Below are 18,527 nucleotides of genomic sequence, written 5' to 3' on the forward strand. Positions count from 1 at the left end.
TAGCCCATCCACACCAATTCATTTTGTTGAGACAAGTACCTCTGCTCCTGGAAATTTCCTCCTTCCGAAAAATATTTGTGTGAGAAAATAACCCAACAACAACAAATCTCCTCTCCAGCACAATACCTCTCCAAGCCCTGCGTAGCTCCCTTTTCTGCGTCCCACTAGTGCCAGAAATTCGTGCTACTGCGTGGTATCCTCCCAACTACCAAAGAAGAGTAGAATTTGCCTCCCTAGGGTGGCACTCGTGGTCCACCGAAGAAGAGGGTGAGATTTCCCCTTGGAAACCTCTGGTGCTAAACAACACCTGTGACTCAGTTGAACAACTTGAGCAACAATGTGTAAATGGAAAATTATCAAAAGGTGCTCTATGCCGCCTTCAACCCCCTATTTATAATTGTTACCTCCCTTTCCTTGTCGGTTCCTTAGCCAACTACTTTGACGCCCTTCCCACAAAATTGACTTTTCCTCTAATGGGTGCGTTTTCCATGAGGGGTGGCCCCCAGATCCCACTAAGGTTGGAATTTTCGATTTCTCCTAAGTCCTATGTACCCAAAATGTCTCCAATACCCATATTACAAAATTGTGCTAGGCTTAGCACTTCCCCAATAAACTCCGTTAATCCTATTAAATGAAAAATCAAGATTGGGGATATTACATAGCCTTGGCCTCTCCTCAAGAAACACACAAAGACCCAGAAAGGGTTGGGCCTAGTTCCAACCTCTGAAACTCACCCCAATTATAGCATGCTCCTCAACCAGCTGGGTAATTCAAACTCCTAGGAATTTCTGCTGCACAAGTCCTCCAAAATGTTAAGTAACCTTGCCCCAAAATTCTCCTTATGCCTCCAAGCCACTCAACTCCCAAAATTTCGGAATGAGCCCTCACAATGAATGGGCCTCACAAATGACCACGGGGCTATTCACAAAATTGCAAAATTGGTATAGCTGCTAGGTGAACATAAGTAGAGGGGACATCACAGTTACATGCTAGTCAAGTCAATTCATATTATGAATGTGGGATACCTTTTCCTTATTGACAAAGGATAGAATGGTAGTTAGAATGCTAGATATCTGGGTGAAGGAACAAGTTTGTGAAGCATGCCTACCTGGCAAACAACACAAATTTCCCTTTGATGAAGGGAATGCTTGGAGAGCCAAAGTTTTTCAAGTCTTATTAACAACTCCAGTAGTTGGTGTAAGGTATTTTTTGTTGGTTGTTTATGACATTTCCATGAAAATGTGGGTTTATTATATCAGAAGGAAATTTGATGGTTTTTGTTGAGTTCAAATTCTTTAATGCATTTGCAGTGAAAGAGTCTGGTAGAGTTTTAGGCCCTTCAAGCTGGTAATGAAGTGAAATTCATATTTGATTAGTTTGCATACTTTTGTAAGCAAGAAGACATTCAAGGACAATTTTTTGCTCCATAAACTTGTCAACACAATGGAGTTGTGGAGAAAGCAAATCACAAAACATGTAGTACAACAGATGGTTTTACCCATAATTCCTATAATCCACGCAGTCTGTAATCAACCCAGAGATAGATGCTTTTAGGCATGTAATGTTGGTTGCCACCAAGGTCTATCTCTCTTATGAGACATCATCACTTTTGCATCTTCTTTTATACATTGAAAAATATCGATTATCTTTCTTCTCTCTACAATTCATGTATCATCGTGCGTGTGTAAGTTTTATGGTGTCATGTAATTTTGTTATCATTTGATAAAACGATAATATTTTTGTATAACATTTTATGTTTTATTTATATTGCTTATCTTTGAGTGATTGAAACCAGTGTTGCAAAAATCGGCAACATTGCGATTTTTTCCAGCTACTAAAAAATTGCCGGGTAAAAATTGCGATTTTTTCCTTTGGTGTTTTTTTCTTACTGATTTTTTCCTGATTTTTCCCAATTTTTGCCGATTTTTCCAATTTTGAAAAATAAAAATATTTTGTATTTTTTAATGCGTGTCACGGTTTGCCGATTTTTTCACTGATGTTGCTGAAAAGATGTTTTCTGGCCCCTTGCTGATTTTTTGCTGATGCCAGTTTGTTCAAAACTGGTTGAAACCATGTGAAAGGAATTGCTAGGAGAAGCTGATATTCTCTTCTTGCATTCTATGAGAAGAGGTGGAAGGTTTGTATGCTAGTTTTGTACAAATCTAAAGAGAGTAGCATTTAAAAGGTTTTGCATTTGTCACATGGTTGAGGAGTTGACAAAATATAAACTCTTTTGCTTTACAGTTACAATGAGATATAAGGGTCAACTCCCCGGGATAATTATTTTGCAGTTTACAGAGGAGATTTAAGCCTTCAAAGGATCAAGATGACTAGATTCTTGTTTAAACTTTAAATGAAGGAAATGAGAAATCTAGTAAGGATTGTAGAAGTTTGTGTTCTTTTCCTTTCTGTAGTTTGTAGTCTGTGGAACACACCAAAAGTTATGTTTGAACACTGTTGAATCTATGATAGAGAAACTATTGAATTGGGCACCATCTGTGGCTAGGATATAGTTATCTTGTGGCATCTGTAAAGTTGATGGCAGTTCATTCATATTTTCTTCATAGTATAAGCTCTTAGATTCAAAATAATGCTTTCTACAAAGGAAAGTAACTGTTCCTTTACCTTATGAGGATCTTCTAGGTGGTTAATCTAACTTTCGTCTCGTTCACCACTTGCAAATGCTTAAAAAGATCCATTTCTTCTATATTATTTTTCAATTTAAGTAAAAAAACATCTTTTTCATCATGGCATTTTCAAGGTGAAGAGATACAAATGCATTCAATCATCATCGAAGACAATAACTTTTGCTATTTTGGTGCAGTTGGAGAAATTATCTTAGTCTTTAAATATTCTGTATGTTTAAGACTTTCTTCTTTTTTTAGCATAGTGTATTCATTCTTTAATAATCACATCGATTTTTTTAGTGTTATGTTGTCTTTTGATTGTAATAATTATTCCGTACCAGATACATGCATCATATTTCGAATTGCTAATGAAAAGGCAAATCAGATTGGATAATTTTTTCCAATCAAGCACCTTTGGATCATCTATATTTTTATGTTCTATATTTTGAATAAACACGACAAAATTAAATAACAAAGTTCTAGTTTACAGGTCTTGAAAAAGGAGTTTCCAAAAGGCGTTGATATTGTATATGAATCTGTTGGAGGAGAAATGTTTAATACATGCTTAAATGCCCTTGCAGTTCATGGTCATCTTATTGTTATTGGGATGATCTCTCAGGTGAATGTTCTAACTTGTCATAGTCTTGAAACCTACTATTTTTATGTTAGTAATCTTATTAAGCTATATTGTTGAGACTAAATGATTCTTTTATTTAAGAATGCTGCTAACTACTTATTGCTATGCCATTAGAGTATGATGGTAGTTCAGAATCATTTGTAAATTGAATAATATAAACTTAAAAAAAAATATTACTTATTTTACTTAACAAACCTTATGTACACAGTAGAAACATAGAATAATTTTTTTCTCATGGAAAAAATTGTGACCTTTCAAAAGATATAAACAGACTACATTGTACATGTGTTTGCACAGTTCTCCATGACGGCTGTATGGTATTAGCCCAACCTATCTCAGTTTTCTTCATTCCCAGAGGCATATAAGGCTTAAACACTCCATTAAGTAGATTTCACTCATTAAAAAGGTTTTCCATTCTATATTGAAAATCAAAGATTGCCAGATTGTCGATTTGCCATCAAGAGAGGCATAAAGCCCTCAAAATGCAATGCAGAAAAAACCTTCAGAAACAGGTCTAAACTGTTCAAATGACTATCAATATAGACAAAAGAATGAAACTCAATCTCCAGGAAGGAAAAGCTAGATTCCTTCACCAAGCAATGGCCTTTCACCCATTTGAACTAACATTGTTTCATTTAGTCCTTTGTGATCAATATAACATAATTCTATTCAGGAGTGACAATGTAATGTTCCCATTTTCAGATTTCTTGTGATGCTGTCAGGATGGACTTCGAGGGTTGGTGGCAGCCAGTTTATAGGAGCGAGATTACATCATCTGAGCATCCAAAGGGTTTTGGAGGTGTTTTATGGGGTCCGATGGAGTTCGCTTACTGTATTTCACCATCGGGGCAGTTCCGCACAATTCGTTCTTGGTTCCATCGCATTCTGATGACTCTTGTAAAACGAAGTTATTTTCAGTGTATTTTAATTGTATACACGAAAGGTGTTGTTGGGAGGGGGTTATTTGGAGAAACACCTTACTGTAATAGCTCATTGTAACTGGAATGAGGATGTAATATCCCCAATTTTGATTTTCTGCATTAGAGACAATTTTGGAGAAGAGGAGAAATTTCCGACATTGGGGCTTGTTGAGAAATCTAGGGCAGAGGCAGGAGGTGATTTCTCTAGTAATGATAACTGTTTGTGGATACTTTTTACTTCTTTTGATTAGGCTCTTCTTTAGCTTTGATTATTATAGTGTTCTTTTCATCAAACAACTACCAAAATATAAACAACAATGAGACAAGACAAGGGCCACAAGATGTAGGCGATCATCCAGGGCCAAAACCTCTCCAATTTGAGAGGAAAACCCAAATGAATTCTTCTTCTTATAGAATCTTCAAGTGATGAATTCCAAGACCAAGACCCTTGACCTACTAACCTCTCCAAGACCAACTCTCACCTCTCCAAGACCAACTCTCAAGGCTTTCTTGAAATAATTCTTCTTCCTTGAGTCAACGCTAGTCAAACTGATTGCTCAACCATGGATCTTGGCTTCTTCTTCAGATTTCGGCCTATTATCATAGGCCTGCAATTCTCGGCCTCTTCAGAAACCCTAGTTGCAGCACGTGTGAGGGACAAACAACAATTTTTATCCCTTGATTCCTTGCTTGGATGGAGTCATTTTCTTCTACAAATTAGCTTGATTGGATACTTGACTTCTTCCTTGATTCGACCTCTTAGTTTGACTGTAATAACTCAGTTTCTTCAGTAGCAGAAACAAACCCTTCTCGCATGTGTGAGAGATATTTGCCCAAAAACAAACCCAAAACACTTTGGTTTCTTCTTCTTCCTTCTTTACTTGATGAGAGGTTCCCATGCTCATATGTCTTGCACTTCTTCTTCTATTTCAGATGCTTGTCGAATGTGTCTTCAAGTGAGGCAGAGTCCTCCTTTATATAGTAGTTTGTCCATGCACAATAAGCCGACTTGTTCTTGTGCCTAGGCCAACATCTATTTCTAGAATAATCTCTAGCTCCTTAGGAAGGCCGACTTGAATGAGTGCTTGTGACGAGGTCTTGGAGGGTTTACAACTCAAATAATTTCTCTTTTATAATATGTAACATGCCCAAATGGGTCTTCAATACATGACATTCACTCATTTGACTTTATGACTTAATGACCAAACCTAATAGCTCACAATGGGGGCTTCATTTATAATTTTTTTTTCTTGAGCATGAAACCCATGACTCAACCATGTCATAAATAATTATATTTTTCTTCTTTACATCAATTACATAAAATCATGATTACACATGTCATTATGAAGACCGAACCTAGTTACATATTTCAAATTTGTTGTTCACAAATTTGTTACTTTGCATATTAAGTGTTCGACAAAACCCTCAAAGGAAAATTTTATATTATTAAATTAATTTGGTAAATTTATTTTATTAGGGCCAAGAGCTTATCATTTCTCTTGGGAGAGCCATGTTGCCTTCTCCCTAATTAGGTCGAATTAATTGAAAGATGAAATTCGTTCTTTGGAAGGAGGCCGAGAACAATAATTTTGAAGGCCAAAATTAGAGAAGTCGAGTCTGTCACATTCAAGAGGCAAAATGTAACATCTTCCTCAAGCAGATTTTCCTTCTCTAAGATATGAAATTCAATTTCTTAAGGCGGTTGAGATTCATTAATGTACTAGTGAATTGAGCTGCTTGTTTGAAGGTCGAATATCATATCTTTGGAGGCCGATTCCTATAGGCGGCAAATTTCTCGAACAAATTCTATTTCTTGTAGCTTTCATTCTTGCAGAGGCCGAATTTGCAAATTATTGATTGAATTTACCCATCACAAAGCAAGTTGAATCACCTTCTTCTAGGAGATCGAGTTTTCTTGACAAGGTTGAATTCTCTTATTTCTAGCTGTTAGTTCCTTGGACAAATTTGTCACAAGTTTGAAATTGTTTCTGAGAACTGAACTATGAAGATTTTGTGATTTGGATTAACTCTTCTGCAAAGGGATAAAATTATATTCTCTTTGGTTGAATTATTTGCATCATACAGGAGTATTACTTGCAGATCATATCCCCTTAGAATTAATAGAGGCCGGGCCTGCATTAATCTTGAGAGCTGAGACTCTTCTGATTGGATTTAGAGCTATAATTTCCGAGGGTATTGTTTGAGGATGAGATTATCTTTGTGTAATCACTACCTCGAAGCCAAAATTCCCCACCATTTCTAGCAGGCCGAGCACTCACATCCATTGGGCTGAGCACAAAATTACACTAAGCATCAAGAATCAACCCGATGCATGCTAAACCGCCTTGCTCCTGCTAGATCACGCAACCAAATCTGCTATCCTGTCACCTAATGATGTACCCAGATATTGCGTAGAGCCTAAACACCTTCTGTAAAAGAGGTCTACCATCCACTGTACCTCATGCTGATATAATGTCGTGGATTGTCATGCTGAAGGTTTGTTATGCAACTCTCTCATAATCATCTCCCTAATATGAAAATTCCTTGAACTGGAACAACTGAGTATTATTCTCCTAACATTACAGTTCATTTGTCTTCTGTTAAGTTATTAATGGCAAATAACGAATAAACCACACTGCAATTCTTCACTAAAAAAAGACACATTGTGGAAGTAAAATAAGGAACTGAGAAATAGATGCACACACAATAAAAATGAGACCAATATTTTTGGACTAAACGTCCCCAGAAAAACCACGAAGGGAAAATCGGTGTAGCAAATGAGGGTTTATTTGATTATGCATCAAATATAGAGAATTACAATTGTTGGCCCTCCTGGCTCAACTTCGACAATTTATCTCAACTAGAAAATACTGGTCATAATATTTCATAGTGATTTCCCTTATCTCAGTACTCCTCTATAATATTCCTCTTTCTGGTGTACCTTTGGCATGGGTAGGATAGAATTTCAGAGTTGGGCGCAGACAGGTGACAGGTGCTGGTCGGCATCCTCAACAGACCCATTGTCTTTTGTAGGGATTTTGAGGAGTTTTTATGAGGTCCGATGGCATTCACTTGGTATATTCCATGCTCCGCACAATTTGCCTTTCGTTCCGTGGCATTCTGACAACTTAAAAAAAACAGAGTTATTAATGGGCTTGACTCAATTAATTACGCTTAAGGTGGCATTTTAGCAGGAATACTTGGCAGAACACCTTAGTGTAATAGCTTGTTGGAACCAGAATGAGAAGATCTACTGGATGATATGGTTAGAAGTGATTTTTAGTGACCTGAGGAGGCATGATGGCCAATTTGCCCTTTTCCCACATTAAAAGGAATATTTTAATTGAAATAAAAGAGGGAAAAGTGCTCCATGATTAAAATAATAATAAAATAGGAGGTTCTAGAGGGGTCCATCAGATTTATAAAAGAGCAGGAGGCCATTAGAGGACATCTTAGATTTGATATTTCTTCTTGCATGAGAGGTTGAGAACCTGGTTCTCTACTTCAGCAGTAGCCCTAGGACGGAAACCCTTGGGTGATTTAGTGAGGTTAGGCGAGTACCCACCTTCCCTTGGTGAATTGATCTAGAATTCACAGGAGAGCTTAGTAGTGCATTTCAGTTTAGTTTTAAAGGGTCGGTTTCAGCATTGGAGTAGATCAGTTTGGAGACTAGATTACCTATCTCAGCTATTCGAGCAGATCATCATGTACATTCTTTCAATTATTTATTATAATGAAATTGAGATTATTTCTGCTCATGTGTTATTGAATTGCATGCACTATATTGGTTATATTTTACATGGCAATTTTCTGTTACATAAATGATAATTTTATGGAGAATTTTTGGTTGAGTTGAATTTTCTGCAAAAGTAGTCAAATATCTCATTTGGGATATTACAGTGGTATTAGAGCTGGTTTTCCTGCCAGCCTAAGGGTTTTTGTTACAGATCAGTTCGAGGGTTCATCTTGAAGGTGCATTGAGAAAATATATCCTTGTTAGAGAAACCAAATCATTGTTGTAGAATACTATTGGTTGATTCACTTACAAAATTGTCGCATTTCTATTTAACGATCGATAAAGTGGCCCTCACAAATGTGCAACGAATTTAAAAACCAATATTGTGAGGCCGTAAGCGAAATTTTATCAAAATCAAATTTAAAATGGGAGCCATGAGAAGGGTGAGTTATCTAAAAAAAAGGTGCTTGAGATTTTATCAAAGGTTTGTTAAGTGGTGCCATTAAAAATTAGTGAAGCACCACCCAGATAAGACCTGCGAGTACCCACGGGTCTTGGCGAGTTCTATAGCGAGCAGGGTCACTCGCATAGAACCCGGGCTTAAGACCCTTACTCGGCCAAACTCGCATTAAATCCGTGTACTCGTATAAGACCCACGATTTTAGCACAAGACCCGCATAAGACCCCTATAAGACTCGTCGAAACTCAGTTTGCATTTTTTTCTCTATTTTTTTCTTTTCTTTTTTGGAAATGTGGTGGAGGTAAAGGGAAATTGGAGATAAGAAAATGTTTTATAAGTACCTCTCTCCCTTCCATTTGTCATTCACTTGTCATTTGAGTGTTTGTCTCATTTCTATGAGTATTGAGTGACTCCATTGCATAGTGAAGGAGCTCTTGGAGGAGGCTAAAGGAGGCTTCATCAGATCAAACCCAACTTCAGATAGGCTTCATCAACCTTGTTTGAATGTTTTCAATGTAATTTTTTTTTAATTTTGTGTTCAATTTAATTTAATTTTTATTTTTTAATTTGCTATTTTTTTTGGGCTGAGGAGGACTGCCTCTTTAGCCGGCAGGGCCCTGTGGCTGAGTTTCTCAGCCACACAACGACCCTGTGTGGCTGAGTTTCTCATCCACACAACGACCCTGTGTGGCTGAGTTTCTCATCCACACAACGACCCTATGTGGCTGAGTTTCTCAGCTACACAATGGCCCTGTGTGGCGGAGTTTCTCAGCCACACAGGGCTGCTGTGTGGCTGAGAAACTTAGCCACAAGGCCCAAAAAAGTTAAAAACCTAAAAAAATTAAAAACAAAAAAAATATCAATTGAATTTTAAAATTATTTTTTTCTTCCAGATTCTGTCACCATGCCACCAAAGGGTTTTAGAAAGTCTCGTGATCCGGCATGGGCACATGGTCAACGAATCATTGTTGATAATGACTACCATGTCAAGTGCAATTATTGCAATGCCACAATGCATGAAGGGATAAGCAGGCTAAAATACCATCCAACTAGAATTCTTGGGAATGGTGTGGGATGTTGTCAAAATTGCCCTGATGAAGTCACTACTGAAATGACAGCTGCTTTGGAAGCCATTAAAGAAGAAAGTTCTAAGAGGGGAAAAAGGAATGATGAGATTGTTGGGATAGGTAGATCTTCATCTCATAGTGAAACACAGATTCAAAGTCCAGGTATTGGTCCATGGTAACTCCTTTTCAAGTGTTGTGGAAAACAGGAGTATAACCTCTTCTTTCTTCAGTCCTCGTACAACTCCAGGATCTCAACCAACCTTGGATAGTTTTAATGAAAAGAAGAGGAAGGAGGCGGATATGGCAGTGAGGAGGTTTTGGCAACAGTCTTTCATTGAACTATGCAAAGTCATACTTTTCTCAGCCCATGGTGGATGCCATTGCATGTGTTGGCCCTGGATACAAAGCCCCATCTTATAATGCATTTAGGGGTAAAGAGCTAGATGAGGAGCTTGAGTGCGTCAAGGGACAATTGGAGAGCATTAAAAGCTCATGGAAATTTACAGGTTGTACAATTATGTCTGATGGGTGGACAGATCAGAGGGGTAGAACAATAATAAATTTTGTTGTAGCTTGCCCTAAAGGAACCATGTTCCTAAAATCCATTGATGCATATGCAAATGTAAAAGATGCACATTTGATTTTTACATTGTTGGTTGATGTGGTGGAGGAAGTTGGGGTTGCAAATGTTGTCCAAGTAATCACGAACAATGTAGCAAATTATGTGGCCACTGGAATGTTGCTTTGTGCCAAATATCCCACCATTTTTTGGACTCCATGCGTTGCCCATTGCATAGACTTCATACTAGAGGACATTGGGAAGTTGGAGTGGGTGTAAGATGTTGTGCAAGAATGCAAGGAAATTACCAAGTATATTTATAATCATGCTTGGGTGTTGAACCTTATGAGGAAATTCACACAGTGTGAACTTAGTCGCCCAACTGTCACACGGTTTGCTACAAACTTTCTTTCCCTCCAAAGCCTTTTGTATGAGTACCAAGCTTTGATAAGAATGTTTTGTAGCCAACAATGGGTATTTGCTATTTTATTTGTGTAGACTTTTGTCATGAGCCCACCACTAGTCTCTCCAAATTTGACCTAGAAGTATTGTTCATTTTGGAGATATGAATTTCCAACACAAGAATTTAAAGATATGTAAGATTCAACAAGGATTTGCTGTGGGATACAATTCTCCACTCCAAAGTCATTCAATTTTCTAGATCCCGTAAATATTTCCGAAGGAAGATTCCTTATTTACAAAATCTATTTGGCTCAAAATGAGAAGTTTCAACAATATATTGGTTTTGAACCTTCCCACTCCAGATAGGACAAGAGGGAAGTCAGCGAACATTTGAGATTTCTCTCCATTATTTAATTGAAGGTTATTTATCTTTGTATCACATTCCTTTTCTACCACTACCATAATTTTCTCCAAACTATTTCAAGCTTCCAATTTTTCCTTAAGAAAGAATAGCCATAGTTTTTGTAGAAAATCATTAACAAGAAGAAAAAATACCCTGTACTTCACAATGATGGTGTGACCATTTTTAGCCTACAACATGCCCATATGTGCATATGTGCCTCCCCTCCCAACACCCCCCCTATTTTAAGCTCTTACAACCCTCGATTGGCCGTTAGGTGTGGAAGGCACCAAGTAGGTTAAAGACTTTATACAGGTCCCTAGTGTTATGAGTTTAGTATCATATGCACCCCTTTAACGATAGTCAATGTCCAACAAGATAACCACCCTTGTAGCTGTAATATCCCTCTGGGAAAATTAACAGTAAATATTCAAAGCAAAATAGACAAACACATCATAAAACCAGAACAGACAATCAAACCATGAAAATGCTTCCAAGACAACGTTGTATACTCATTTTATTAATGGAAAAGGTGTACAATCAAGGTGTTGGAATGAGTGCACCTGGGCTTGCTTTTAGCAAGCTAGCAAAGCCCACAATGATCCTTGAATCACCCTCCTCCAAGCTCTGTTAATTCGGCCCAACTGCTGTGCTGTAATTCCTAGAAAATGGTGTTGTTGCCTGAAATGAAGAGCTGCTAGAGCCCTCTCTACTGCTTAGAAAATTCCAGGAATTTAATTTTGGCCTCTACTCAAGAAACCCAGAATAACCCATGAAGGGTTTGGCCAAAGCTTGACCCCGAAATTTGTGACCTCCTTGAGCTTGACTAGTTCTTCTGTTGGGAAATTCGACCTCTTGAATAATCTGCTGTTGAAATGCCTGCAAACCCTGTTAGAAGGCTTCCCAAGCCTTCCCACCGAATCTCCACCTCGAACTCCCTTAACTCCACAAACTCTCGGAGTGCCTCTAGCAGTGACTGTGCACTCCCTGCGTTGTTGTGGCTCTCTCTATTGCTGCAAATCGACCTCCTACTACTGGTACGAATTGGGCTGAAGAAGAACTCCCTCCTAGGGCTGGCACTCGAAGTCCACCGAAGCAAGGGTTGGGATTTCCACTCAGAAACACCCGGTGTGTTGAACAACACATGCAGACTTGGCTCACTGCTCAAGCGTGCTCTTGTCAAAGACAAATTCTGAAATGATGAATGATAACAGAAATGAGAGCTCCTCCATTCTTTTATTGAATTGCCTCCAAGGCTGCCCATGTGGGCCCACATCAACTTCCTCCCACCCTCTTCGAGCCAATGAGAGCGTACTCTCCATGTGGGCCGAAAATGCCTTTGTGGTTGCCCCTACATTCCACCAAAGCGTCAATATTTCATTGAGCACTATAGTTGGAGTGCCTCTTAGGCCAAAAATCATGTATGGGTCCCCTAGGCCCTCTTTCCCTAAGTGAAATAATGTGAAATGCCAAAATTGAGAAAAATTTCAATATTCCCTTAGTGAAACACTAAGCAGGAATATCACAATCCTCCCCAACAAAACATTGCTTGTCCTCAGTGAACTACAAAGAAGGATGTTGTAGTATCTTTCCCCCCTCTAATGTGGCATCCTCATGTGGTAGATTTCTCCATCAAACAAAAGATTCCTTGATGATTCTGTTGCGTAAGCGCCTCTCTCTGGTATCCAAAATAGCCTCTGGTTCTAGCACCAAATGGCCTTCATCATCCATAGGGCATAACTTTGTGGCAGCGGTGACCTGCTACCCTAGTGCCTTCTTCAGGCAAGACACATGAAAAACGTTGTGCACCCGGCTCCCTAGGGGTGGCTCCAATTCATATGGTACCTACCCCACCCTTTGAGTGACATGATAAGGCCCATAGAAGCGGGGTTTGAGTTTTTCAGCCCCCTTCTTCTTGAGTGTAAACTGCCTGTATGGTTGGAGCCTCAAAAAGACCAAGTCCCCAATTTCGAACTGCCTTTCAACTCTGCCCTGTCTGCATAAAGCTTCTGCTGATTCTGGGCCATTTGCAGATTGTCCTTCAGAGCCCTCAAGATGTCTTGGCTCTCCTGTATCCAATCCTTGGCCCTAGGGGCCCTGCTATCTCCAAACATTACGTCAGCGAAAGACAATGCATCATAACCATATAGGGCTTGAAATGATGACATACCTATAGACATGTGATGCGTGGTGTTGTAGCAGTATTCCCCCAAATGTAGCCATCGTATCCATGCCTTCTGCTGCCCTGTCACATAGTTACGCAAGTAGCCCTCCAGCCACTTGTTAACTATCTCCATTTGTCCATCCATCTGTGGGTGGTAACTAGTACTTAGGGTGAGTTCAGTACCCACCAACCTAAATAACTCCTGCCAAAACCCACCCATGAACTTGCTGTCTCGGTCACTGACGATGGTCTTGGGGAGACCATGTAGCCGAAACACCTCCCTGAAAAACAATTCAGCCACTTGTGAGGCTGAGTACCGAGCTAGAATGCCAAAGAAGTGGGCGTACTTTGTTAAGCGATCTACCACCACATAGATGCAGTCTTTGCCCTGTATGGTGGGCAACACGTTGATGAAATCCATCAATATGTGTTCCCATTTCCCCTCTGGAATGGGAAGCGACTGTAGTAGAACAGCGGGGTGTGTCTGTTCTCCCTTGTTTCGTTGGCATGTGTCACATTCTTGGATATGCCTCAGAACATCCTCCTTGAGGCCCTTCCATGCAAATCGCTCCCTAATGGTCCGATATGTCTTTGTAAATCCTTGGTGCCCTGCTAGTGGTGAATCATTGACAACTTGTAGAATCTTCCTCCTCAGTAGGGAGTTGGGTACCAAGTAAATCCGATCTCGGTAGTAGATCACCTCGTTCATTACCTGATACCGATCATCCGTCACCAACCCCTCAAGGACCTCACATGCAAACTTGTCCTTGCAATACTCAACTAGTAACTGTGCTCTCCAGTCCGGGGCAATGCTCATCAAGGACAAAGTGGCTGGTCTCCTAGACAATGTTGATTTTGTTTAGAATTGAATGTGCTCTAAGCCTCAAATTTTGCAGGGAGGCTTGGGCATAGGTATTCCAAAGAACTGAGAAAGCGTTTTGGGAAATTCCACCCAAAAGTGGTTTTATTAAAATAATTAATATTTATAACGGGGTTCCTAAGTCTAAACTTAGGAAAATTAAAATATTAATGGGTATTAATCTAATTAGGGGTGAAACTTCTAGAAAAAGCCATGGATCAAGTCAAAACGATCTGAGCCTTTGATTATGTTTTAATCTCGGCCGTTGGTTGCCCAACAGGAAGATATAAGAAGGGGCTTGAGGGTCATTTGGAAAATGCACCAAGCAAATACTTTGTTGCCCAAGAGAAATAGATTTTCTCACTGGTTGAAGTTCGTCAAGAGAAAATCGATTCAGAGGGATAGTTGTAGGTGGAGAAGAGACAAAGAGGGTTCAACATCGACACAAAGCAACAAAAGGAACAACACTAGGCAGACTGACACTGGGAGAGGCAACGCTGGCCTGAGTGATGCAGGCATTGTGCAGGCTAGTCTAGAGGCTAGAGAAATTGATGCTGCGCAGGCGAGAGAGACACAGAGGGTCAAGGAACCTCTCTCTCGGGTCAGACACTTGTTCAGGAACGTCTGTAAATATTTCTTAGTTCTATACTGCTGGGTGAAATTTTGTACATGTTGATTTTGCTGAAGAATAATAAAACCCTCATCTGCTGCATCGCTTTTCTCACATTGGGTTTTTCCGGGGACAATTGTCCAAAAATCACTGTGTCAATGTGTTTGTATATGTGCCGACATTTTACTTACATTTAATTTTTGCAATGTTCTAATTGTGAAGGCTGTAGTAGAATATGTCTTGATATTTGCCTTCAGAATACTGTAGATAACTTATCTTTGAAGTAATAAGTAGAAGAAGTCATATTAATCACTGCAGTAGGATTTTCTTTTTAGAAATTTTCACAGACAACACATCAATAACTACGTTGTGCTCCCCTTTGACATACTTGATGTCAAAATCATACGCCTGTAGTTTGGTCACCCACTTTTGCTGCCTCTCCTGTAGTTGTTTCTGCTCCAAAAAGAACTCGAGGTTGTTGTGATCAGTCTTGACCTTGAACCTGTTCCCCACCAAATACTGCCTGAATTGGGCCAACACATGCATGATGGCCAACATCTCCTTGTCATAGATGGAGTAAAGTAGCTCATGGGGTAGTAGCTTCCTGCTCTCAAATGCTATGGGGTGCCCTCCTTGCATCAATATGACCCCCACACCCACTCCTGATGCATCACACTCCAACACGAAAGGCTGAGTGAAATCAGGGAGTGCCAACACCGGACAACTACTCATGACCTCCTTGAGGCGATCAAATGCCTCCTGTGTTGTAGTGGTCCACTCGAAAGCCCCCTTCTTCGTCAAGTCTGTGAAGGGTGCAACCAACTGTGAGAAGCCCTTCACAAACTTCCTGTAATAGGTGCAAATGCCTATGAAACCCCTCAGCTCGGTCACATTTCGGGGCTCTGGCCAATCCTGGATAGCTCTAATCTTCTCCTCATGCACTCTAACACCATCCTCCCCAATGATGTGCCCAAGGTAGAACATCTCAGTCAGCCCAAACTCACACTTGGACAGTTTGGCATAGAACTGCTGCTCCTCCAGAATGCGCAGTATTGTCTCAAGGTGCTATAGATGCTCCTCCCACGTCCGGTTGTAAATTAGTATGTCATCAAAGAACACCAGCATGAACTTCCTCAACTACCCACAAAACACGTGGATCATGCGTGACTGAAATGTTGCAGGTGCGTTGGTCAGCTCAAAGGGCATAACCAATAACTCAAATTGCCCATAATGGCATCAGAATGCTGTCTTCGGGACATCTTGGTCCCTCACTCAGATTTGGTGGTACCCCGATCGTAGTTCAATCTTCGAAAAGAACTTCGCCCCTCTCAACTCGTCCATCAGCTCATCTATATGGGGAATGGGGTAGCGGTTCTTCATCGTTTTCTTGTTGAGGGCCCTGTAATCAATGCACATCCGTAAGGACCCGTCCTTCTTTTTCACCAGCACAACTGATGAAGCAAAAGGGCTAGAGCTGGGCTTGATGTGCCCAAGTGCCAATAGCTCATGGATGGCCCTCTCGATCTCATCCCAATAAGCCTTGGGATGTTGATAAGGGGTGGTGATGACGACCTGCACCCTTGGCTCTAACTCGATAGTGTGCTCAAACCCCTGGTCTGGTGGTTGTCCCGGTGGTATGTCCCTAAACACCACTGGATACCTGTCAAGAATAGCCTGTATCTCCGGACGTGGTGGCTTGGGGTTTCCCCCAGCCTCTGAGATCCTCAGCTCCACAATCCACTCAATGTCTCCATGTCTCAAGTCAACCTCCATTCTGTGGGCTGAAACAGTTTGTGGTGGGTATGAGTGCATCCCCCTAAGCAACACGATCTTGCCATCTGGCCCCATGAACTCCATCTCCAGCTTCTGCTAGTTTGTTGTGACTCTGCCAAGCATATAGAGCCACTGGACTACCAACACTACGTTGGTGTCTGGTACATCCACCATAAAGAAATGATCTGTCATGGAGTAGTTCCCCATGGTCACTATCAAGGCTGGCACATAGCGAGTGCACTACATGGTTCTGTCCCATGGCACAACAACTAAGAATCCCTCGAATTCCTCAATTGTGATGCCCCTCCTCTGAGCCAATTGCACATCAATGAAGTTGTGGGTAGCCCCACTGTCCACTAGCACTGAGACACATTGCCTCTGAACAATGCCTTTGATCCTCATGGTCAAGAATTTGGGTACCCCTCGTAGTGATGCAAGTACCCCTCCAGTAGGTGCGAAGGAAACTCCCCTTGGTGGTGGTGGTCCTCCTCCACTTGGTGGTGTTGCACTATCCTCCCCCCGCCATCTCAAAATAAATCTCCTCCTCTACATCACTATTAGAGAAGACATCCATATAGTGGGCCTTGCCCACTGCACACCTATGGCCTGGTCCCATGGCTCTTGACAAGTGAAGCACAATTTCCTCCTCTTGAGGTCCCTCCGGGTCTCATCATCCAGCTGGCCACACCCCTGATTGGCTCTCGATGGTGGAGCCCTGGTGTCCTTCCCCTTCTGCTGGAAGCCCTGTCTAGGGGGTAATGGTGCCCTTGTCTTGGGTAGGGCATCCTGTAGGTCTCGGGCACTCCCTACTGCATCCTGCAATGTAGTGGGCCTGTTGGACCTCACCAACCCACGCAATGGCTCTTCTAGCCCATCTATGAACATGAAAATCCTCCTAGACTTTGACAAGTCTAGGACCATCACAGACAAATGCAAAAACTTTGAGATTTAGGTTTCTGCACTCCCTGTTTGCCTGAGCCTAGTCATCTCCCCGAAATACTCCTCCGGATCCTTCCTCTCAAACCACTCCAACACCCTCGTGGTGAAATCATCGTAGGCAGTCACCCCGACATGTCCCAACGCGGTTAACTCGTGGAACCACCAGTCGTGGGATTCCCCTTCCAGATGTAACGTGTCAATCTTGATTGCCTCACCTTTTGTCATTGGGTTTAGCTGGAAAGAAACATGCAGCTTCTTGACCCAGGCTTTGGCCGAGCTCTTGGAAGACCCATCGAAGGTTGGGAGCAATAACCTCTGCACCATGCGTTGCAAGTTTGTCCTTTGCATATAACCTCCTCCATTCTGTCCCTTGGACTTGTTGTTTCCCTTCAGCTGACAAAAATCTTTTAAAGTGATGGCTTTCCCAAATTCAGGCCCATAAGACTGATACTCCAAGAAATAATCTCCATAGGGTGCTTCCTCCTACTCTGGTTGCCCTCCTGCTCCAGATTGTAGGAATGTGGGAATGGTGGATCTAGGGGGTGTGTTTTGGACCAATGGCATGTTGGCATGGAGAGATGCATGGTGGTGTGATGTGCCAGACCCTTCTCCATAGTGGAAATCCCCTTGGACACCTTTACCCTTTTTGCCATTGCTATTTCGCTACCCCATTCCTTCAATGTTTTGAAACAAATCCTACACTGCCTTCATTAGGAGTTGGTCAAAATCCTTCTCCTCATCCCTTTTGTCTCCTTCGTTATCCCCCATGTTGGTTTCCTCTACCTCTGGTTCTGTAGTCACAAGATTAGGGATGATCTCTAACTGTCGTTCTTTGCTCCTGTACCTCTGCCTCCGATATGTCACGTTTTGCCTATCCTCTGGTGTCATAAACTGCGCTACTCCCACAGGCTGTGCCAAGTCTATGAGCTCTGATACCACTGTAATATCCCTAAGGGAAAATTAACAGTAAATATTCAAAGAAAAATAGACAAACACATCATAAAACCAAAACAGATAATCAGACCATGAAAATGCTTCCAAGACAGCGCTGTATATTCATTTTATTAATGGAAAATGTGTACAATCAAGGTGCTGGAATGAGTGCACCTAGTCTTGCTTTTAGCAAGCTAGCAAAGCCCACAATGATCCATGAATCGCCCTCCTCCAAGCTCCGTTAATTCGGCCCAACTGCTGCGATGTATTTCCCAGAAAATGGTGCTACTGTCTAAATTGAAGAGCTGCTAGAGCCCTCTCTACTGCTCAGAAAATTCTTGGAATTTAATTCAAGCCTCTACTCAAGAAACCCATAATAACCCATGAAGGGTTTGCCCAAAGTTTGACCCTAGAATTTTGGCCTCCTTGAGCTTGACTAGC

The 18,527-nt window shown here is 41.1% G+C and overlaps 1 pseudogene across 1 annotated transcript in view; it reads left to right on the forward strand.

Moving 5' to 3' along the window:
- The window catches only part of LOC149222824 (uncharacterized), a 369,394-nt pseudogene that overhangs the window by 193,497 nt on the left and 157,370 nt on the right, over positions 1-18,527 (forward strand). Inside the window, exon 12 of the transcript XR_016249667.1 lies at positions 3,118-3,246. The product of XR_016249667.1 is annotated as an uncharacterized LOC149222824 (transcript). The remainder of the gene's footprint in view (positions 1-3,117; positions 3,247-18,527) is intronic.

This window comes from Pinus tabuliformis, chromosome Q, assembly GCF_031772625.1.
Source record: "Pinus tabuliformis cultivar Carrire ecotype Pingquan chromosome Q, CPIR1, whole genome shotgun sequence".
NCBI lineage: Eukaryota > Viridiplantae > Streptophyta > Pinopsida > Pinales > Pinaceae > Pinus > Pinus tabuliformis.